The sequence below is a fragment of the Petaurus breviceps genome, unplaced genomic scaffold (genome assembly GCF_028583685.1).
Source record: "Petaurus breviceps papuanus isolate PSGF00001 unplaced genomic scaffold, PetGlider_PUasm1.0 90825, whole genome shotgun sequence".
NCBI classification, from domain to species: domain Eukaryota; kingdom Metazoa; phylum Chordata; class Mammalia; order Diprotodontia; family Petauridae; genus Petaurus; species Petaurus breviceps.
Genome location: NW_027187353.1, coordinates 5060392 through 5084786, shown reverse-complemented (window position 1 = coordinate 5084786; position 24395 = coordinate 5060392). Strand labels below are relative to the sequence as shown.

Here is a 24395-nt window from a genome sequence, read left to right as displayed (position 1 = left end):
TAATGTAGCGTGTAGCGCAGGGGATCACCTTCATTACAGTAGCAATCTCAATAGGGCTTATTTTCGGGGGAGGGCTTATTTTAGAGGAATCTTACACAGTAAGGGGAGGGCTTATTTTTGGGATAGGTCTTATTATCGGGGAAACACGGTATGGTGCCACCAACTGCCCCACCACCTAACTACCTCAGAGGTGATATCTGGAGCCAGGTCCTTTGACTCCTGGGCCAGGGCTCTCTCCCCAGTACCATATGACTTCCATCCTTATGTGCATTATAAATGTACACAAAAGTAAACATTTTAAAAGGATGAATATCCTTTATAAAGATGAAATGAATCCTTGATCCTAGAGTCAACAGGCAAACACTGGAGTATATCTGAAGGTACATGACTGGTCAGATCTAAGCTTTAGGAAAATCCCTTTAACAGTGCCAGACGCTATCCTAAACCCTGGGGATACAAATTCTAGCATAGAGACAGCCTCTGCCCTCAAGGAGCTTACATTCTATCTGGGGAGAGACAGCATATAAAAGAGGACTGATAAGGGGGAAGGGAGGAAAACATGGGCCCTGTGGGCATGAGAGGGGATATACAGTGTTGCCTGGAGGGGAATGATGATGTGACTGGCCTGGGCACACTCCTTAAAATGAGGTTCTGGGAGGAACCGACCCATTGGAGAAAGGGCACTGCAGATGCAGAGAAATTTTAGTTTGAGAAGGCCACAGGTGGAGCAAGGAGGCTGAAGGGACAGAGTGAAGGTGAAGGGTAAGACTGCTGTGACAGGATGAAGAAAATCTGAAGCCCAGAGAGGACTGAGGAGGTGGGGAGCCCGAGGAGGAGGCCACTGGAATCATTTAGGTAAGAGGTGATACACTAAAGCGGTGGCCATGTAAGCACAAAGAAGGGAAGTGATGAAGATAATATTTGGCCACTGACCCTAAATGGAGGGAAAGTAAGAAATTGATGATATGAGGGTTGTGAGAGCCTGAGTGACAAGGATGACGGTGTCCTTGACTGCAGTAGGAAAATGTGGAAGAGGGATGGGTTGGGGGTCAAGCCTAATGAAACAAAATCTGTTATGATGGTGACCATCTATCCATGCCTACCTATCCTGTGTGATGCACTTTGCCCTGCCCAAAATGAAAGAGGAGGAGATGGTGCTCTTACACACCTGCCACTGCTGCCAAGTGCCCGTCTTCCCAGGATAACAGAAATGGCAAGGGAGAGTTGGTGAAATTCTCCCGATGGACCTGTACAATTGCTGCTTGGGAACCTTGCTCAAAATCAGGGAGCTTTTACAGAGGAAAGAAGCAGAGAGGGAGAGTTTGAGAGGATACCAATGGATACAGCTGTGTTGGGAACAAGTCCCAGAATTAGCAATCATAGCCAGGGTGGGGCTGCCTCCAGGGGCAGTCCTCAGTCCTCCTGGGGTAAGGCCATAGCCTCTGCTTTTGAGATCATAAATGAAAATATGATATATCAAAAATGACATAAATAAAAAGTGCTATCTCTCTCTAAAAGGTAGAAGTTCACAGAAGTATAATTTAAACTGGGTACTGCAGGCTGAACAAGCAGAGATCAGGGATGCCATTGCAGATGGGGGATAGTAGTGATATTTTAGGTTGGGCTATGTGTTATGGAGAAGAGAGTGTGTTGTACTTTGAGCTGAGAAGTTGTGGGTTTGAATCCTGATTCTGACATAATAGCTGTAGGAGAAGTTGAGGGTCAAATGAGTTAATGCATTTTAAGTACTTTGCAAACTTTACAACACTTTTAAAATACCAGTCATGACTATGATTACTAGTAACTAATAAATAATTATTAACAATTATCATTAAAAAAAACATTTTGTATCATAGACTGAGATGTAGAGGTAGTAGGAACCTTAGAAGCCATCATGTCAAATATTCCCATTTTACAGATAAAAAGTTGAGGCCCATGGAGGTTAAGCACCTTTCTGTCAAGGTCACATATATAATAAATGGCACAGCCAGGATTCTTACTCAGGTTCTATGACTTTCAAGTTCATTGCTTTTTTCACCAGACTTCTCGGCCTCCCTTCAACTAGTCAGTCAATAAGCACTTATTATGTGCCAGGCACTGTTCTGTGCTAAGCTTTGTTATTGTTGTTCAGTCTTCTTTGACTCATTGTGACCCCATTTAGGGTTTTCTCGGCAGAGATACTAGAGTGGTTTGCCATTTCCTTTTCAAGTTCATTTTACACATGAGGTAACTGATGCAAACAGGGTTAAATGACTTGCCCAGGGTGTAAGGGTTATGGGATTTAAAGATCTTCCATGCCTCGTTGGACTTGCTGATGTAGCAGGAAGGGGCGGAGCAAGAGGAAGCGGAAGCCAAACTAGAGTTCCTACGGTGGCTGGCGGTGGTGGCGACGGCGGCAGCAGCAGAGGCAGCGGCAGCTCGAAGCCCTTTTTGAGTTAGCCAGAATTTCTGCTAAGGACTCCTGCTGAGGACTGCCAGGGGCCGGAGCTGCTGGGAGTGCGCTTCCCGGACTCTGGGTGGTTGCTGTGAGTGGGGAGAGGAGGACCTTTGCCTGAGGTAGCCTGTTCTGTTTCAAAGGCTTGAAAATGTGGGTGCTTTCTACTTTATCTACCTGTGCCAATGTCATAACTACTCTGATGGCTTTCACTTTCTGGTTTTGGGACTCAGTCTTTTGGTATCTTAATAAATTTTCCAGCTTATTCCCCCATATGGCAAGCATGATGTATTTTGTGATGGATAATTATATCAGCATATTTGTAATCTCCATAGGCATTGTGAATATGGCATTGCTGATACACAGGGTCACACAGCTAGTGAGTGTCTGAGGCCTGATTGGAACTCAGATCTTCCTGACTCCAGGTCTGGCCAGGTGGCTCAGATTATAGAGGGCTGTGCTAAGCAATGGGAATATGAATACAAGAAAAAGGACAGCCCCTACCCTCAAAGGAGCTTCTGTTCTAATGGGGAAAGACAATATATAAAAGGAAGCTGAAAAGGAGGGAAGGGAGGCAGTGGTAGGCAAAGGTATCTAGAGAAAGTCTGGAGTACAACCTGGAGAGGAATGAGACGTGGCTGGTCTGGTGTGGTGGCAACTGCACTGGCACAGCCAGGATGGCAGCTGGCACAGGGTCTTAGATCTGCTTCACTAGGAAAGATGGCTGTTCAAGGGAGCAATAATCTACTTTAATTACATTCACTAGTTCAAGGGAAAAGTCAGTAAATACCCTAAAAGTCAGAGAAAATACAAACAGAGAAATAAAGACCAACAGACAGGGCTCTGACTGCCTGAATCAACTATATACTTTACATATATCTCTGGATCAAGAGAGCCTTTACATCTGAGCAGTCAGGAGTTCTGAACATTGGGCAGCTAGGTGGCCCAGTGAATAGAGCACTGGCCCTGGAGTCAGGAGTCAGGATGAACTGAGTTCAAATCTGACCTCAGACACTTAAAACTTACTAGCCATGTAATCTTGGACAAGTCACTTAACCCCAATTGCCCTGCCTTCCGCTTCCAAAAGAAAAGAAGAAGAAGAAGAAGAGGTCCTGAACATACAGCCACTCAGATTCTCAACCAGGGAATCACAAGATCCTTCTCATAAGTGAGCCTCAAAGCAAAATACCAACTTAGAGTGTGTGTGTGTGTGTGTGTGTGTGTGTATATATATATATATATATATATATATATATATATATATATATATATATGTATGTATGTATGTATGTATTTCTCAGAGCCAGACAACATCACAACCCTCCTGACTCAGTGCCTAATTAGAAATTAGAAAAAGATGGGGCCGATAGGTGGCCCAGTGAATAGAGCACTGGCCCTGGAGTCAGGAGTCAGGAGGACCTGAGTTCAAATCCGGCCTCAGACACTTGACACACTTACTAGTAGTGTGACCTTGGGCAAGTCACAACCCCAATTGCCCTCCAAAAAGCAAAAAAATAAAAATAAAATAAAATTAAAAAATTAGAAAAACATGTGAAAGCCTTCCTACAAGCAAACTTCTCTTAATGGGCTCCACCTGAGGCCTATTAATGGGTGGGGAAGATCTTAAATCCCATTAACATCACATCCTGGGCACCCTCTTTAAATGGATGTTCTCCTACAAGTTGCCCAGACAGAGGGAGAGCTGTTTCAGAAGTTCTCTGTATGAATTCCAGGACTGGAGGGAGGCTTCAGGACATTTAACCTGGAAAAACCCTGACTAGGTCATCTCTAAGCCCACAAAAATATTGGCTCTTTGAGTCAGAAAGAAATTTAAAGGCCATCTCAACCAAACTCTCAGCCAAAGTATGAATCCTCTGCAACCTTTCTGACAGTCTAGAAACACTTTCAGGGATGTGGCACTCACCATTCACAAACCCAATATGAGTTGAGTGTAATGTAACAGTCGAAGAAAGTAACTAGTTCTTGTGCTACACAGACACAGTATCCAGAATGAAGGCACTGATGGCGCCCTTGCATGCTGCCCTAAGTAGAACCCATCTAGAGCAGTGTGCTCAGATCTGGACGCCATGTTTTAGAAAAGATGTTGAGAAACTGGAGGGCATCCAGTATGGTGGGAAGCTTCAAGAGCCATGTTACATGGAGATTGTTGACTCAAGGGGGAAGTTTAGCTTGAGAAGATTTAAATCTCTTAAGCAATGCATAATGACTGGTAGAGATGTATGTAGAAGAAGGATTAACATCGTTCTGCTTCCTCAGAGGGTGAAAAGAGCAGGGGCTGCTAGGTGGTACAATAGATAAAGCGCTAGGTCTAGAAGCAAGAGGAATCCTCCTCCTGAGTTAAAATCTGGCTTCAGACACTTCCTGGCTGTGTGACCCTGGGCAAGTCACTTAACCCTGATTGCTTCCCTTCCCTTATCTGTAAAATGAGCTGGAGAAGGAAATGGTAAACCACTCCAGTATGTTTGCTAAGATTACCCCAAATGGGATTGTGAAGAGTTGGACACATCTGAAAAACAGCTAAACAATATATCAACTTCCAGAGAACTGAAGTTATTCCAGAGTGAAATGGTCAGCTTCCCAAAGTAGGTTTCTATCACTGCATGTCTGCAAACAAAGGCTAAATAAGTGCTCATTAAGGGGGCTGTAGAGGGGATTCCTTTACAAGTTTGTGTTGGACTAGATGGTCTGAATTCTATTCTTCTGCTGCTATTCTGATTAATTTTACTGCTAGACAACTCCAATTGTTAGAAAGTTCTTCCTTGGTTTATATAAACCAATACACAGTGAAGTAAGCAGAACCAGGAAAAAAAAGTATATACAATGACTACAACAATATAGGTTGTTCCAAAAAGCCTTTAATAACTGAAAACTACAATAATACTTATGGGATACTTTGTAAAAGTGAAAGGAACAAGAAATAAATGGAAAATAAATATCATATAATTACAATGAAGCTTGGACCTGAAAAACGAGATATGAGAATACAGTTCCCTTATTTCTTTGCATAGGTGGGAGATTATGGATTTAGCTAAATATTTATAACAGCTCTTTTTGTAGTGGCAAAAATTTGGAAATTGATGGGATATCCATTAATTGGGCAATGGCTGAATAAGTTGTGGTTTATGATTGTAATAGACAAAATAGTCTTATGCTATAAGAAAAGATGAGGGGAATGGTTTCAGAAAAGAAAAGAAAAAACATGGGTAGACCTATATGAACTGATGTGAAGTGAAATGAGAAGAACCTTGACATCACTATGCATGGTAACAGAAATATTATAATGATGATCAGTTGTGAAAGAGCTACCCTGATCAATAATATGATCAAAGATAATTCCAAAAAACTTATGATGAAAAAAAAATGCTCTCCACCTCTAAATAGAAAACTGATGAGCCCTGATTGTAAATTGAATTATTATTTTCTGGCTTTATTTTTCTTCATTTCTTGCTATTTGGCTAATATGGAAAAATATTTTGCATGATTTTACATGTATAATTGATGTCATGTTGCTTACCTTCTCAGGGGGTGGAGCAAGGGCTGGAGGAAGGGAAAGAATTTGAAACTCAAAATTTTAAAAATGCTAAAAATAAGTAATAAATTGGAAAATAAAGTAAAATATAAAAATAAAAAACAAGATGTGGGAGACTATGGATTTTGGACATACTGCCCAACTTAGTTGATGTCTTTGTTAGTTATACTGAACTGATTTTGTCTCTCTGGTTGTAAGGGAGAAAGGTGATATTAAGAAATGAAATTTATATAAAAACAAAATATATCAATTTTGAAAAAATAAAGTTCTTCCTTAGCATGAGCTCTCTTGAGGTTATGACTTTAGGGATAATTTCATCCAACCCTCTCATTTTACAGATAGGGAAACTGAGGCTTAGAGAAATGAAGTGTTTTGACTCACATCACACAGACCTGAGAGTAGTGCACAGGATTTCTAACTCTGTTCTTTGCTTTGGGGAAATAGAAGAAAGAACATATAATATCAGAAGAGAGAGCTATACTGTGCATACAATGGAAACTGCATTAAAGGGAACAGCCTATATAATGTCTCTATCCAGATATTCTTTGCTTTATGGAGTAGCTTTCCTCTCAACACAACAGATGCTTAATAAATGTTTGTTGAATTGGAATCAAGGCATTGCGGCCAAACTGGCTGGAAAGTGAATTCTATTTCCCTCTAGATGATCTTTATAGAATCAGAGATTTATTTCCATGCCAGCAAAATACAAACTCTGATGGGTCCTGCTCAACTGGAACATTCAAGCACAGTCGAGCAATAATCTCCATGTCTGTCATAGGGTGATTGGATGCTTGATTTAGAGCAAAGAGGAAGCTCAGAGGCTATCTTGTCTAACCCTCCCACTTTACTGATGAGGAAACTGAGACCCAGAGAGTCTAAGTGACTTGCCCAAAGCTATGTAGGGGGGACTTGAATTCTAGTCCCCTGGCTCCAGAGCCTGGACTCTTTTTTTTCTCTACCCAAACGAGCTCCATGGAACTCCCTGGCTGAGATTCAGTCAAGTTAAGTGTTGAGAGGTTTGCTTCTACAGAGATAACCAACAGGGTGTAATTGTTTGTGGCCTCAATAACTCATGAAGACTTTGAAACACAGAGGAGTTGCAACCCGTATCAATGGAAGGTGTCCCCAAACTGATGATAACAGAGATATTTTGAATATTGAAAAGGTCTTCCCAAGGTTAGGTAGAGATGTCAACATTTTCCACTGGACTTTTGACTATATTAGACAACATCTGGGTTTAGATGGTAGTTAGACCTATGGCTTTCAAGTCATTGAATAAAAGTAAAACATCCCTGTTGAGAGTACTTTCAAAACCCTTTCCAAGTTCTGAAATCTATCTGTCCCTGAAATCCAGCCAACAAGTAATGTATGATGTCTCCATCTTGAGATTATGTAAATTCGGGATGATGGTTATGGAAAATGAATTTATTCTCTGTTGGAATGAAAGCCTGGAATTTCACATCTTGAGCTGATTTAAAGAGGAAGACAATAATTTCTATTTCTTTAGAGCTTTACGATTTACAAAGCACTTTCCTCATGATTACCCAGTGAAATAGGTAATCCAAATATTACCATTTTACAGATGAGGAAGCTGAGATTCAAATGTAAAGTTCCTTTCCCAAAGTCACACATCTAGTTAAGTGTCAGTCATGATTCGAACTCAAGCCTCTCCTGCTTCTGGAGCTAGGACTTATAAACCTATTGGACCAACTGTCTAAAAAAAAAAACAAACCTCTGACCTCTCTGAGGGTGTTTATCTGTTAGCATTGCTTAGCATATCTTAGAATAAGCTGTTTAGACCTGTATGTTGTTTGTAAGGTTGTGTGCTTGATTACCTGGTTTCTTCTCAAACAAAGATGTGGGGTTATGGAAAGAATACCAGTCCACAGTTTCCAAAGAGGCCCCAAATCATAAGGGAGCCAAGCTGTATCTCCTTCAGCTCGACCTACACTTCCCCTGGGCTCCCCTGATCCTTCCTTGCAGTATACTTTGTCTCCATGCCTAGTGGGAAGAGACTAGACTTGAAGTTTCCTGATTTGGGGGTGACCTTAGCATGAAGAAGAGGACAGGTTTGAGGTCCAGGCCAGAAAAGAATGGCAATGCATTCTGGGACAGGATCAAGGGTAAATATGAATAGATCAGTAGTTCAGTACTTTGGAAAAGCAAAACTGGTGGTGACCCCAGTGAATAAAACTGTCAGCTTTCTACCTACCTGCTATGTTCTCCAAGACTTCCTGGACTTTTCTAAGTATGATGGTACAGAGTGCGAAATAAGCCTGTGTCCTCAAGACTCTGCCAAAGTACAGATCAAAAATGGAGGAGAAGGCCTTGAGATAGAGGTAGTGAATGCCAGATTAAAGAAAGCAGGTTACTACAGGGACACTGCTTGATGGGGGGCTGAGGAAGTTTTGATAACACTCCAAATATTTGTCTGTGGAGGGAAACAGAGAGGGGAAGCTCATCACAGGAGAGGCCAGACCTTTTACCCAGTCTACCTCAAGCACCTTCTTGTCTTGTTTCCATGACAGATAAATTGGGAAATTTACATTCCCTGAACCAACAAAGAAAAAATTGGTCATTGCTATGGGCCCATCCCTTTGCTAGGTGCTGTGAGAAAGAAACAACAATATATCCAACAACCTTAATAGTTCTATACCATCAGAGGAAAGACTTGCCCTCTATAAGTATGTCCTGGCCACTCCAACAATGTGCCCTGGTCATATGTGTTACCCATGCGTGGCCTTCTTTGTATGTTCCCAAGTTGTGCCCACTCTTCTCACTGATGCCTTGAGCATTTGTAAAAGACCATGGCATCATGGTTTTTTGGGGAAATGTCCTACTGCTACTTTTCTTAACTATGCTATTTTGTTAAATGCCTGTGCTTTGAGCAAATTATATTCTCTCACTGACCAGAAAAATGGTGGTGGCTCTTGACTTACGGTTTTTAAATGGATAGAGACCTACAAGCATCCTGAAGCTAGGATAAATTGTCTGAAAGGACTTCCCTATGAGTGAGATATTACTGATCTATTTTTTATTACTAAATTTAATTTTTAATTTATGGAATAAAACAAGTATTTCTACAACACAATATAATAAAAAGATAATTTCACATGAAACTGCAAATCTACTATGCACAACTTGCTATTCTTTTCAAATATACAACAAATTATCATGTAAATTATTTTTTCCTCTTCCCCTCCCCACCCTAGAGATGGCTACCATTAGCCACAAATAGGTTTATATATGTAAAATTATTCTATCCATACTTCTATTTTTCAGTTCTTTCTCTGGATGCAGTGTTTTTGTTCATACATCCTTTATAATTAATTTGACTCCTATGCTCTTATTCATCTCTTGGCTTTTGCTTCTTTACCTTCTTATAGATCTATATACAGTCATCCCTTCATCATTCTATTCATACACCTTAATATGCTGTAGTTTGTCAATGTCCCTCCTAAAATATTGTATTAAGAACTAAACACAATACTTTAAGTATAATCTGCATGAGACAAAGTTCAATCAAAGCATTACTTCCATTAATATGAACACTATTGAAATGCCTAGATTAGTGTCATTAATAGATACTTAAGTAAAATAATATTCCAATCCAATCTAGTCAAATATGCATTTTATTAACTGCCTCTTATATGCAAGACACTAACCTAGTCACTGAGGATACAAAAATAAAATGGGGCAAAAACCTTGGATCATTACCAACTGCCTCCTGTGGATGTGGAGGGTCCTACAGTAGCAGAGGCATGATTTCCCTTGACCTCATAATTTCCCCATATAATATGTCTTATTACCAGTATATTCTAAATTTTTGCTCCTTCTTTCCATTGGTGCTGTGTGTGCTAGTTGGAGAATATGCTCCAGGTTCATTAGGGGAATGTTTTAGAGGTACTGTTACTTTGTCCATCCTAATAACTGCCTTTGTTATGGGCTAGTTGAGACTACTGGCTGAGTATGAAAACTGAATACACTGGTGGGGGCTCATGAGTTATAGGTTTAGAAGTCTGACCCAACACAGTACCTTGAAACAGGGGGAATTATCACACCCCTGGGGACCCAACCTGCAAACCTATCATTGTTAAATTGGTGTGCGTTGCCCAGAAGTAGTACTGTACATACTGAACAAATTGGGGGATAGAATCTGGACCTATGGCTTCAGTGATATAGAAAACTACCAGATGAGGAATTCTTTCTACCAATGCACACTGTCACTGATCCCCGTTACTTTAGGTGCCCTCCCTCTGTGGATTATCTCCAATTTATCCTATGCATAGCTTGTTTGTACAAAATTAGGTGTTAACTCTCTCAGTAGAGATCCTTTATGGAAGGGACTTTCTTTTGCCTTTTTTTGGTAACCCCAACAGTTTCTGGAACATAGTAAGCATTTAGTAGGTGTTTATTGACTTGCTTACTGAATGACTTTTAGTCTTGTACAATTGCCTAGAGCAACGGGAGTGACTTGGCCAGGGTCACACAGACATTATGTATGAGAAGCATGACTTGGACCAAGGTTTTCTGGCCTTGATCCAGCTCTCTGTCCACTAGACAGGTTTTATGTATAGACAATATATGTATTACGTATTACTTTTATATCATATATATGTACTATACATAGACAATATGTGTATTTATGTGTAGATAACATATACAAATATATAGCCTTCCCAAAATACCAGGTAATTTCCAGGGGGAAGAGGTTCTGTGCCCTGGGGATCAGCAAAGTCCTCATGCAGAAGCTGATCCTTGAATTAAGCTTTAATAGAAACCAGAGGGGTGGATGGCATATTCAGAAGTTCTGGTGTGAGAGCTGCTGAGCCCTTCTCAGGGATGCGCATCCACCTTTCACACAACTCTCACCTTTGACTCCAGGAAACTGTTGCAAGTAGAACGGCCACACTTCAGTAACACCATCTTGGCAGATGCACTAAAGCAGGCTGAGGACAGCCAAGGGGTCTCAAACCCACTGGTGAATTAGGGGGGTGTCTACCCCAAAAATATGAAAGCTGCCCTGATGGAACGGGCAATTGAGAACAATTTGTTCCAACAGCCATGGAAGTGGCTGAAGTAGGCACTGTGGAGTGCGTAGAGTTCGGTCAGGCATTGAAGATGCTAAGGTCGTCCACTGCATCTGGGGCCATCGACAGCTGTCCTGACACTGGACTTCAATGACTGGAAAAAAAGAGGGAGCCAGATGACTTTGTGCAATCCTGCCTCCTTTAAATCTAATTTAAGAGCAAGTCAAGACATCACCCCATTGGTCATTGGTCCTCTTCGAAAATGATGATTGAACAACTAAAAGGAATGAGAGATTCTGAGAGGAACAGGTGAGGGGAGAGCAGGCTCCCTTTCATTGCCCTGCCCCCACACCAGGCTGCACTCACATTGAAGCCAGATTGCCTTGTCCATCCTGGAGCTCAGGAGAGCTACTCTCTCTTCCAGAGGGGATCAAAGTGCTAGCCTTCCCCCTCCCAAAGGAATTCTGTAGAGATACAGAGAAAGCATGGAAGGGTTGCCCTCACATGGCATTTCTTTCCCCACCTCTCAGCTTCCTGGTGGTCCTGGCTCTGCTCTGTGTTTGTGGTCTGCTCTTGGCACTCAGCCCTCGTTAGCATCCCCGCCCCACTCCCTCTGTAGAAGCACTTATTAAATATCCCATTACTCATCTGGGTTTTTTAATCTTGCTCCATATCCCAGCCGTCCCTCTGGGCTCTTCCTCTTCTGGTCACCATTATTCTGGGGAGAAGAACAGGAATAGAACTGAAGAGTTCAGTGGCTGTGTCTGTGTGTCCATATCCATGTGACAGTGGGCAGGGGGAATGGGAATTTGCCTATATTAAAGGAATCTGTGAGTGCAGATGTATCTATATTTCATTACATATTATTACAGTCTATTTGTATATAACATGTATGTTATATTTAGCATATAGTTGTATAGAGTATATATTTGCATATGGTATATGTTGTATCTACTATATATTGCATATATATTTCTGTATGAGTGAATATATTTACGTGTAGGTGTGTCACTATAGCTATGTGTATAGATGAATGTTTATGGCACGTGTGTGTTTGTGTGTGTTTAAGTATGACTATGGGAATACATACATGGGTACATGAACACATTAGTGAGTCTGAATGGCAACATCTTACTGTGGAAAGAGACCTGAATTTGGAGTCAGAAGCCTTGAGCTCAAATCTTGTTTTGGTCACTTGCTTTCTGGGAAAACTTGGGCAAAGTCCATCTCCAGGTTTCAGTTTCCTTATCTATAAAAAGGAGTATTTGAGGTAAGATTAAAACTCAGGTCCTCCTGACTTCAACTCCAACACTTTGTCCATCATACCACACTGAAAAAAGGAAGAAGATGGAAAAGAAGGTAAAACCAGTCTACTGTCCCATCCCCTTTCTCTTTCCTCTTCAGGGTGACTGGTTTCTTGGGATTGGGAAAACCAAACAAATTCCCCCAATCTTCCAAGGAGCCTATCAGATAGGTGGGGGGAGGGTGGGGAGACAAAGAAGGGCTTGAAGAAAGTGAGATTTGAGTTGAGGTTTGAAGGGAACCAGAGAAACTAGGCACTGGAGGTGAGGAGGAAGAGTATTCCAGACATAGAAGCCAGCCAGTGTAAAAGGGCAGAGATAGAGTGTTGTGTATGAATGTAACAACAAGGAGACAGCCATACTGACTGCAATGAGGGCAGTAAAATGTAAGAAAACTGGAAAGGCAGGGAGGTGCCAGGTTATGCAGAGCTCTACATGCCTCTGGACTTAATAGTTGATCCTGGAAGTAATAAGGAGCCAATGCAGTTTAAGGAGCACAGTGTTGACATGGGCAGACCACTTTGGGAAAATCACTTTGGCAGCTGATTGGAGGAGGGATTGGAGCTGGGAGACATTAGAGGCAGAAAGAGAAACAAGAATGTTCTTGCAATAATCCAGATGAGAGGAGATAAAGGCAGTGACTGTATGTGCAGAGGGAAGTGGATAAGGGATGTTATGAATGTTTTTGCAGCTTTTGTTGTTCTTTTTAATCTTGTCTGGTTCTTCTTGACCCTATTTGGTGTTTTCTTGGTGAAGATACTAGAGTGGTTTGCCATTTCCTTTTCCAGCTCATTTCACGGATAAGGAAACTGAGTCAAACAGGGTTAGGTGACTTGCCCAGGGTCACACAGCTAGTGTCTGAAGTTGGATTTTAACTTGGGTCTTCCTGCCTCCAGGGCCAGCACTCTATCCACTGTACCACCTAGCTCTCTGAATTATAAAATTAGCAATATTTGGCAATGGATTGGTTATGTTGGGGTGAGTAAGGATGAGGGGTGCAAACCTGGGGTGACTGAGAACATCACAGTAATAACAGGAAAATTTAGAAAAGGAGGTTTAGGGGAGGTATGGAAATAATGAAATCTGTTTGGAACATGTTGAGTTTGAGATGCCTACAGGACATCCAGTTTGTGGGGTCCAACAGGGAGTTGATGATGCCCTCCTAGAGCTGGGGATATATTATGATCCCATATATAGATCCAGGAATCAACTGCATGGATGCACTTGAACCTATAAGAGCTGATGAGATTACCAAGAAAGAGACTATAAAGGGAAAGAGGGTCAGGCCAGAGCCCTGGAGAATGCCCAAGGTTAATGGCATGACCCAGGTGAAGGTTCAGAAAAGCAGACCCAAAAGGAAGAGTATGTTCCCCTCAGCCAGTACACAGGGAGGGAAAGATTGTTCCCTAAACTCCCTCCTCCCTGGCTTCTAGCCTGATCAGAATTAAGTCCACTCTGGTTAGACAATAGGAATTCAAATCTGGGAAATGAGTAACAATTCCTTGCCTATCATAGCAACATCATTATCATAAGGTGCAGACTACACCTGTAAAATGAACAGGTTGGACTCAATATCTTTTTTCCATCATATTTTATTTTTCCCCAGTTACATGTAAAGACAATTTTTAACATTTATTTTAAAAAATATTTGAGTTATAGTTTTCTCTCTCCCTCTCTCACCTCCCCCCTCCCTAAAACAATAAGCAATTTGATATCGGTTATACATGTTCAATAACGTAAAATATATTACCATATTAGTCATGGTGTGAAAGAAGACACAGAACCAAAGGGGGGGGAGAGAAAAAGAGAGAGAGATAGACAGACAGACAGCGACAGAGAGAGAGAGAGAGAGAGAGAGAGAGAGAGAGAGAGAGAGAGAGAGAGAGAGAGAGAGAGAGAGAAAATAAAAGAGAGAGAGAGAGAGAGAGAGAGAGAGAGAGAGAGAGAGAGAGAGAGAGAGAGAGAGAGAGAGAGATGGTGTGCTTTGATTTGTATTCAGACTGCATTCATTCTTTCTCTGGAGGTAGACAGAATTTTTTATCTTGAGTCCTTTGGAATTGTTTTGGATCATCGTATTGCTGAGAAAAGCTAAGTTATTCACAGTTGGTCCTCATACAGTAATACTGTTAGTACATACAATGTTCTGGTTCTGCTCACTTCACTTTGCATCAGTTCCAAGTTTTTCTGGAATCTGCTCATCATCTCTTACAGCATAGTAATATTCCATTACAGTCATGTACCACAACTTTTTCAGTCATTCCTCAGTTGATGAGTATCCCTTGAACATAGCATCTTTTTTATTAATTCAATTTATTTGTTTTTAGTCTTCAACATTTACTTCTATAAGTTTTACATTTTTCCTCCTCCTCTCTCTCCCTTCCTCCCCTCTCCCTCCCCAAGACAACCTGCAATCTGATATAGGCTTTACATATACACTCCTATTAAACATATTTTCATATTAGTCACATGTGGGACATCACCTGGTTGTGGGATCTGTATATAGAAGAATTATAATGAATGGGAGAAGCCATGAGAAAGAAAAAAGTCTGCTTTGCTCTGCATTCCAACTCCATAGTTCTTTATCTGGATGTTGATGGCATTTTCCATCATGAGTCTTTTGGAAATGTTTTAGATAAGACTCAGTATCTTAAGATGCTTTCTAGATCAATGATGCTATGGTCTTTAACAGGCTGTGTCCATAATATTATGGTGGCTGCTTTGTGGCAAGGCCAGACCTATAATCTAATTAGAACAAAGGACAGGGGCAGCAGCCCTGTACTAAAAGATGATGCTGGTCAGCCTTGAGGATTGGTACATAAGAATGGTGGAGGCTCGAGTTCAAGTTGAGATCAGATGGGAACAAGGTGTCACCCTCTCTAGTCATTGGGTGAGCCTCTGTGGTTAGATTGGGATATTTAAGACAAGATTTTCATGTTCCAAAATGCAATTAGCCAGTTCTGTGCTTTCCATTTAATATTTTCCTTCTATCTTGTAATCACCTTTAAGTCATTAAAAAAAAAATTCAACCTTTGTTTGCAGTGAACAAAGGAACAGAGGAAGAAGTTTGTTCATTCTAAGACCTTGTTGTCATTTGTTCTTCCTTCTCGAAGAGGACCGGGATGTCAGGAAGGTGATGACAGTGAATTGGATTTAAGTGAGGGAGGGCTGTTTATGTTTCAGCCATTCTAAAATGTAACGATTAGGGGAAATGGGTTCCTTGGAAGTCAGACAGACACTAGTGTATGATTGAGGTGGTAGCAGGGAAGGGAGCTGTTAACTCAATAACATTTGGAGGAGCTTGTTAGAGAGTATAAAAAATCTCCCAGGTGCTGGTCTAAAGTTCAGTTGTAAGCTTTCCCCTGACCCCATGCCCAAATGGAATGTTTCTTTAAGACAAGTCAATAAACATTTATTGAGCACCTACTATGTGTTAGGTGTTGGACCTCTACTCACTCCTCCAAAGCCCTGCTCTCCTATACTCTGTGCCCATCTCAGCTCCTCAGTGCTTCCTCTCAATGCAATAGGTCAATTATTCCCCCACACCCATCAACTGCCTGGTAATGCCCAGTTCAATTTGCTCTCAGTGCCCAGGATCACATGGGCTTTGGCTGGCACAGCCCAGACATCCAAACCCCAGGCTTCCCCTGGCAGCAAACCCTGCAAGGGAATCCCAAGATGACCATGGGAAGCAATTTGGAAGCTGCCAAATTGTGTTGGTTGAAAACTTAATTGGGTGTAGAAAACCAAGCTTGGGAGAAACCGGAGAAAGGCATGGGAGGTTGATCTGTAGCAGGCACATAATGCTGGGCTGGTGCTTCATCGGTCAGCCAGTGGTGTCCACATCACCTGGTTGTGGGACATGTGAATATACCAACCAAGCAATCAAGAAACATTTATCAAGAACCTACTATGTGTAAGTTGCTATCTGGGGATACAAAAAGTGAAACAATCCCTGCCCCCAAGGAGTTTATATTCTACTATTTCTTCTGTCCCTCTCCACTCCCTTTTCTTACCTCAACGCCATAGGTTGGAGCAGGGAGCAGCCCAATGGGGAGATCTGGGAAATGCACCTCAAAGAAATTTCAAGTCACTTTTTTGTTCCTCCTAGTCCCTGGCTGGAAGATAAGGCATGCTGGTCCTATACCTTAATTCGCTTATTTGGGACTCTTTTCCTCTTCTTTGTATCTTACATAAAATTAACTGCCACATATACGGCTACAATCCCATCAATGCCTTGTCCTTCTAGCTGAACCAAGCACTACTGCCTCCCACACATATGCCAACTTCTGTTTCTACTCCTGCCCATATACTTTATGCCAGCTAATTCTCTTTCAACCCCCTCCCCTAACACACTCAGTCATTCTCGTCTTCCAAACCTTAGCTAAAGCCATTTCCTGTACATAAAATGCCCTCTAGTTTTGTCTATTGAATTCCTACCTAAATCTTCAAGCCTGACTCTTCTAGGGAGCCTTTCCTGATGTCTCCTGTCAGTAATGACCATTCCCTCATTAGAACACACACATCATATTGCGTATTACAGTAATCGGGATTGGTCTTTTCTCCCTAATAGACAACAAGCTCCCTGGGGGCAAGGTTCAGATACTTACATAAATGTCATTATCTCCTGGTTCCTAGCATAGTGCTTTGCTCACAAATACATAATAAATGTTTGTGGAATTGAAGCAAACTGAATTGAAACTAAATTGTGTTAAATCGAATTGAAGGAACCCAACTGAAATGCACTGAATTGGATTGAACTTGAATGAAATGAATGAATCGAACTGAATTGTCTGAACTGAATGGAAATAAGCTTAACTGATCGGAATTGGACTGAACTGAACTGAATTGGACTAAGGATGAAGTGAAATGAATTACGTGCCAGACTGAACTGAGCTGAGCTGCATGAAATTGGATGGAAATAAATGGAATTAATTTACCCTGGAAGGAAAAGAGTTAAAATAAACAATTAACTTGAAACAAAATAAATTGTTCTGAATGTAATTACAACAAAGTGAATTGAATTAATTTGAATTTAAATAAAATGAATTGAATTGAAATCCGTTGAATTGTAGTGAAATGGGAGGATGGAAAGGGCCCGAAACAGCTGGCCCGGCCCAGATTGTCAGGGGCTGCTACCACTGGCCTCCTTCCTGTAGCCCAGACTTAGGCTCTCAGGGGCTGAGGCTGGCTCAGTGCTCCGTTACTCGCTCGAGGTGACCTACCGGGTGGGTAATTATGGGGCATTAGGCTGATTGCCTTTTTCAAGCGAAACAAATAGTGCCAGAGCCTTGAAGCATCACCGCTGGGTTCAGTTACTGAAGCTGATACCTAAAGTTGGGGCAACCCCCACCCCCAGTCTCTTTCCCTCTCTCTGCTTCTTCTCCTCTCTCTCTCTCTCCCTTCCCCTCCTCCCCCCCCTCTCCTTCTCCTTCTCCCCACTACCACCACTCCCTTTCCCCTCCCTTTTCCTGCTTCACTACGAAGCTGACAGTCTCCCTTGCTAAGCGATGAAAAATATCTTGACAGAGCCTTTGTTGGTTTTCCATAAAAGAAAATCGTTTCTACAAAGAGAAAGCCTCAGGTAGCTTTTAACCAGCGCTGGGGAAGCCTGGGGCAGAACGTGTTTAAGCTGGAGGCGGCTGTCACTAGGGGAGAGGAGGGGGGAGAGAATGAGAGATAGCCTCCCTCTCCTTCCCTCCCTCCTTTGGTCCTTTTCTAACTCCCTCCCTCCTTTTTTCCTTCCCTTTCCTCCTTCCCTCCCTCCCTCCTTTTTCCTTCCCTTCCTCCTTTTCCCGATTCCTTCCCCCTCTCCCTCCTTTTCTCCTTCTCTTAATCCCTTCCTTTCCTCTTTCCTCCCTCCCTTCTCTTCTTCTCTCCTTCCTTTCTCCCAGAGAGGCCCTCACTGCATTAGCTGATGGAAGTGGTTCCTGCCCGGGGCCTGATTGAGTTTGCTCAGCCAACGACCAGTGGGAGACAGAACCTTTCTAAAGAGTAGGGGAAAAGGAAAAATCAATATTAATCAGGGGCGACTGGCATTATCATAAGAGAAATTTTAAGCAGCTGTTGGCCTGATGTGGGGGAGGGAAGGGGACTTAGCACATGTCATTTGTCTCTGAGGGAAGAGGAGGAGAAGTGAGAGGGGGAGGGGGAGCTAGTGCTGAGAGAAATTACGAGCCGCCTGGGGTTGTTCTTTTAAAAAAAAAAAAATATATATATATATATATATCTATTGAACCTGCATTATTAACGCAAACCCTAGCATGGGGGAGGGGAGCCTGAGCCTCTAACTGGAGTTAAGAGAGAGATGAATATATTCATTCCACTCAGGGTAATTGAGTGAACAATTGGAGTGTTTCTACAGCCCATAAAACTGCCTGATTTGTGGAGAAGGGAACCATCCGCCAGACTTGATGGGAGTAGGAATGTGCAGGAGGAGGGACCACACTAGGGGCTGAGGCTGTGAAGTCCGGAGGGTAAGGAAGGGGAAGCTAAGGAAACTGACCTGAAGTTAAGACTCCTGGCTTTGGCTCTTCACTAACCTTTCCTCTCTTTTATTATATCATCTCTACTCTTTCCCTCTCCCACTAAAAAAAAATAAAACAAAACAAAACAAAAACAACTTGATATGGTCCCTTTTCTCTCCACTCACACAGCCACCATCTGGGTTTAGGCCCTTACCTTATCACATCTTACTGGAAAAAAACCCACGTTGTCCTGGTTTTCAGTTCTCCCCTCTCCAATCCAGTTGAATTTTATATATACATATATATATATATTTATATAGATATCTCTCTCTATATATATATATACACACACACATACATACATATATATATATATATATATATATATATATATATATCTGCTGAAATAATCTGAAGGCACAGGCCCCTCATCATGTCACTCCCCCTCAAGAATTTTCAGTAGCTCCTTATGACTCTAGGATAAAAATAAACCTTCCTCAGCACAGCATTCAAAGCCCTTCTGAGTGTCTTCAGTCTATGTTTACATCTAATCAGTCACTTTCACACACTCCACATTTCAAGCAAACAAGCCTACTTTAGATTTCTGAGTTCAGGATCTCATCTCCCACCTCTGGACCTTTGCTTCCCGCCCCCCCCATGCCTGAAATGTACTTTCTCCTCACCTTCCTTTCTTAAAATCCTTGCTTTTCTTTGAGACTCAGCTTACATGCCACTTCCTACCAAAATTCTTTCTTGATTTATAGTCCAAGCTGCCAATTTGACATAGTCATAGAATTCAAACCCAGGTCCTTTGACTCCAGAGGCATTAGTATATATGGGGGAACCAGGCTTAAGCACAACCAGGTGCTGAAATGTTTTGGTCACAGCAAGTTGTGAACCAGTCATGGAGATTATGGGAAGGAAATGCCGATACATGTGTTGTTAGCTTTGTATCACTTCTCAAGCTTTCTTATATTAATTTATCTATTTACAGATTTAAATTAGAATGTAAACACCCTGAAAAAGGTACTTTTTCTCACTTTTGTTTTGGTATATCTGTGCCTAGAAGAGAGCCTTATTTGTTGGATTGGATTTCCCCTCTAACATCTCTCCACCCCGATATTTTAGGAACTTGAAAGGATTTTAGAGTCTAACACCCTCATTTCATATTAGGAAACTGAGGTTCAGAAAAAGTAGAGGGACTTGTCTGAGATCACACAGGTAGTTAGGAGAGAAGTGGTATTTGAAACCAGGTTTTCTGACTGCAAATGTTTTCCATTTCACTACAGTGACAGACCAGTTTCTAGAATCACTTCCCTTCACAAACCTTAAAAAGCTGTCATTCCCCCAGCTACAAACACTGGGCATCTCCCTTGCCTTGTGTAAAGACCCTGACTTCCTTCCTGTGTTCCCACTGCCTTTGGGGTAACTTGGAGAAACTTGGAGGTTCTAGAAAATCTGTTAATTTGCAAATGGAGGAAGGGAAGCAATTTGAGTGAATCTCTCCAGATGTCAGTTCTCCATATGAGAAAAGGGAGCAGTAACCCCTTCTCTTCTAGAGATTTGGGAAAAATTAGCCCTGCTTTTATATTTCCCAGCTATTCATAGGTTCTGGAGCCTGGAATAATAAGCCTGGAGGGGATCTGGGAGATGTAGCCAAAGCAAGAGTGTCCAGAAGCTAATTTGTGAATAAGGACTCAGGGCCATCTGGAAACAGACTGCCAGCTCCCCAGGAGATAAGACAGGCTGAAAAAATCACAGAAATCTATGTTCTTTCCCTCTCCCTATATAAATTGTCATGTAAGGCATTTTAAGGTACCATTTATGGATGGTACCATATTCCATATTGCAAATGTCAAATATCATTTTTATTGAGTAGCAGTGGAAATACTGGGTATAGTTCCATTGTGAATGAGTCAATGGACAGGCATTTATTAAGCACATACTCTGTGCTCTAAGAATCATTATAAAACAAATCCCTAATACTCCAAGAATATGGGATTTTATCTATTTTATCCACTTTCCATGATGGAAGTCATACTCTTTTATCCAATCCTGTGTTCCTGTAACCAAAGCATTTCAATAAAGATGAAGAAACAGTCCCTGCCCTCAAGGAGGTTTCATTCCCATACATCCATAGAAATAATAACAGTCATTCTACCTACCTCAAGGAGTGGTTGTAAAGAAAGCCCTTTCATGGATTAGAAACCACCTAGTCTAGTTTTACAGATGAATTTAAGGACCAGAGACATTAGGTGACTAACCCAATGTCTCTCAGATGACAAGTGATAGAGTCAAGTTTGAACCCAGGTTCTCCAATTCCCAGTCCAGTTTTCTCTCTCTTATTGCTTCCGGTTGCTAATAGATTATCATTCCACATAATAGAATAGGTCCTATTTTCAATATTGGGACATTTGACAACCATTGTTGTTGGCATAGAAAACTCTAATCCTTTTTCTCATTGATCATACAGATCAATGTCACCCTGCCAGTTACCTGGTCAGAGGTTTCTCTTCTCTAGTTCTCCTAAATGAAGACTGAGAGCAAACACTTCCTCTGTCAAACACAGGGTCCTTTCAAATTCACAGGATTGGTTCCAAGATCTAAGCATTTACCATCACTTTATTATTATATTGGGTGTTATTGGTGGAAATTTGTAAAAGATCATTTGCTTGAAAAAAAAATGAAAATGGATTTTAAATGAAAAAAAATTTTTACAAAAGTCAGAAAGCCACATTGCAAAGGGTCCTGATGGGTTTGGGATCATCTCCATAAAGAAACCAGATTGTTAGTGGGCAGCTAGGTGGGTCAGTGGATATAGAATACTGGGCCTGAAGTCAGAAAGACTCCTCTTCCTGAGTTTAAATTTGGCCTCAGATATTTACTCACTGTGTTACCCTAGAAATATCATTTGACACTGTTTACCTCAGTTTCCTCCTCTGTTAAAGTGAGCTGAAGAAGGAAATAGCAAACCACTCCAGAATCTCTGCCAAGAAAATTCCAAATGGGGCTTTCAGCTTTTCTCCCAAGCTCAGTGCCAGGTTCTGCCGCTTCAGTCTCATCCCTGAAACAAAATGGTGAAGGTCGGAATCAACAGATTTGGCTGTATTGGGCACCTGGAGACCAGGGCTGCATTCACCTCGGGTGGAGCAGATATTGTGGCCATCAATGACCCCTTCATTGACCTCAACTACATGGTTTATATGTTTCAATATGATTCCACTCATGGCAAATTCAAGGGCACTGTCAAGGCTGAGAATGGGAAGCTGGTGATCAATGGAAAAGCCATTACCATCTTCCAGGAATGGGATCCCACCAATATTAAATGGGGAGATGCTGGAGCCGAGTATGTTGTAGAGTCCACTGGGGTCTTTACCACCATGGAAAAGGCTGGGGCTCACTTGAAGGGTGGAGCCAAGAGGGTCATCATCTCTACCCCTTCTGCTGATGCCCCAATGTTTGTGATGGGAGTGAACCATAAGAAATATGATAATTCCCTTAAGATTGTCAGTTATGCTTCCTGTACTACCAACTGCTTGGCCCTCTCGGCCAAGGTCATTCATGCAACTTTGGCATTGTGGAAGGACTCATGACTACAATCCATGCCATTACTGCTACCCAGAAGACAGTAGATGGCCCCTCTGGTAAGCTGTGGTGTGATGGGCATGGTGCTGCCCAAAACATCATCCCTGCTTCCACTGGTGCTGCTAAGGCTGTAGGCAAGGTCATACCTGAGCTGAATGGGAAGCTCACAGGCATGGCCTTCCGTGTTCCTGCTCCCAGTGTATCTGTTGTGGATCTGACCTGTCACCTGGAGAAACCTGCCAAATATGATCATATCAAGAAAGTGGTGAAGCAAGCATCAGAGGGACCCTTGAAGGGCATCTTGGCTACACAGGGGACCAGACTGTATTTTGTGACTTCAACAGGAACACTCACTCTTCTACCTTTGATGCTGGTGCTGGTATTGCCCTCAATGACCATTTTGTCAAGCTCATTTCTTGGTATGACATGAGTATGGTTATAGCAACTGTGTAGTAGACCTCATGGTCTACATGGCCTGCAAGGAGTAAAGCAGAAAGCCATGGATCTTCATCCCCACCCAAAAAGCAGAGTTCCACCACTGGGGAGCCCACCTTCCTAAGCTATGTTCCTACACTAGGGATCCCATGTCCCATTCACATCCTTGTTCCAAAGCACCCCTGTAGTAGGGGGAGAAGCCTAGAGTCTTGTATTGTGTACCATCAATAAAATCACCATATTCAGTGCAAAAAAAGAAAAAAGAAAGGAAAATCCCAAATGGGGTCATGGCGAATTGGATACCACTGAAGAAATAACTCAACAATAACAGTGGTAAGGAATGAGGACTTCTGGGAAATCCCAGACTCTTCCCTGCTAGACACACAGAAAGGAGCTGGAGAAGAGAGGTGGCAGACCCTAAACACTCCAGGACTCTGAATTAAGTTTCTATTGTGGGGAATAATTCCAATCCTGAGCCCCAAGTCTTGCCCCAGAGGTACCCCTAGGAATTTCCATCCCAAAGTTTTTCCCTTTAAATAATGATGACTAGGGAGAGGTCACTCCATGTTTGGCTTTTTCTCCCTAAAACTTTGTTTAAAACTACAATCCAAAAAAAAAAGACACAAAACTCTACCCTAAACAAAAATTTAAAAATCTACTCCATAACAATGTTTGGTGCTAAATGGGTGTGCTGATTTTGGACTTGGAAGTAAAATGAGGCAAAAATGGAATTCTATACCCTGGAGGACTGGAGAGGAAAGAAGAGGTTTTTCATAGTACCCTAATGTCATAGTCTTTGGAGCTGGCAGGGACCTTAAAGGTTTATTATATTAATTATTATATTAAATAATCCAGTCTCATCATTATAGACGTTAAGGCCAAAGTGAGTGAAGCGTCTGCCTGTCGTCATAGAATTAGTAAGGAGCAGAGCTCAGATTTGAGCTCAGGTCTCCTAACCAAGACCCAAATCTAAGCCAGACTTCATACTCAGACTTGACACTCTTTGTTTCTCTCCTGGTGCGGCTGACCTACATAGAACCATGTGTACTGGTCCCCCCCCCCCACCCCCCACTTAATTCAACAAACATTTACTGAGTGCCCACTGGGTTCAAAGCACCGCACTCTGGAGGCTACAGAGATGAATTAAAAGCAATCCCTGACCTCTGGGAGCCCCCAATATAGAAGGGGAGGTGAGGCCAGAGCACACATAATAACAGTACAAGGCAGAATGTGGAAAATGTTAGTAGAAGGGTGTGACCACAGAAGGTTTCAGAAGAGAAAGAAAACATCTCTGACAGAGGATGGTCAAGAAAGCCTTAATGGAAGAGGTCTTGGAGGTTGGAAAAGAATTGGATAGGCAAAGATCAGAGAGGATTTTAGGTGGAGAGAATGATATAAACAAAGGGAATTTCCAGGATGCGGTCAGGTAATGGTAAGAGCTACAGTTTAGCTCTAAAGAGAAAAAGGGAAACAGATGCTGGGGAAGAGAAGCTTGGTATTCAGTTGTGGGGGGGCTGTATATGTCTAGTTAAGGAATTTCTGTTGTGTTGTTGGGGTTTTTTTCCAGCAAATAAGGGGAAGACACAGAAGACTAAC

At 42.0% G+C, this 24395-nt stretch overlaps 2 long non-coding RNA genes across 2 annotated transcripts in view; both read left to right on the top strand.

Moving 5' to 3' along the window:
• Positions 1-17317, top strand: part of LOC138148498 (uncharacterized) — a 36114-nt gene extending 18797 nt beyond the window's left edge. Inside the window, exon 3 of the long non-coding RNA XR_011165078.1 lies at positions 17040-17317. This is a non-coding gene — a long non-coding RNA (uncharacterized lncRNA). The remainder of the gene's footprint in view (positions 1-17039) is intronic.
• Positions 17318-22010: 4693 nt separating this feature from the next.
• On the top strand, positions 22011-23072 carry LOC138148686 (uncharacterized). Its single transcript, XR_011165119.1, has 2 exons — positions 22011-22125; positions 22925-23072. It is a non-coding gene; the product is annotated as an uncharacterized lncRNA (long non-coding RNA).
• Positions 23073-24395: the final 1323 nt, after the last annotated feature.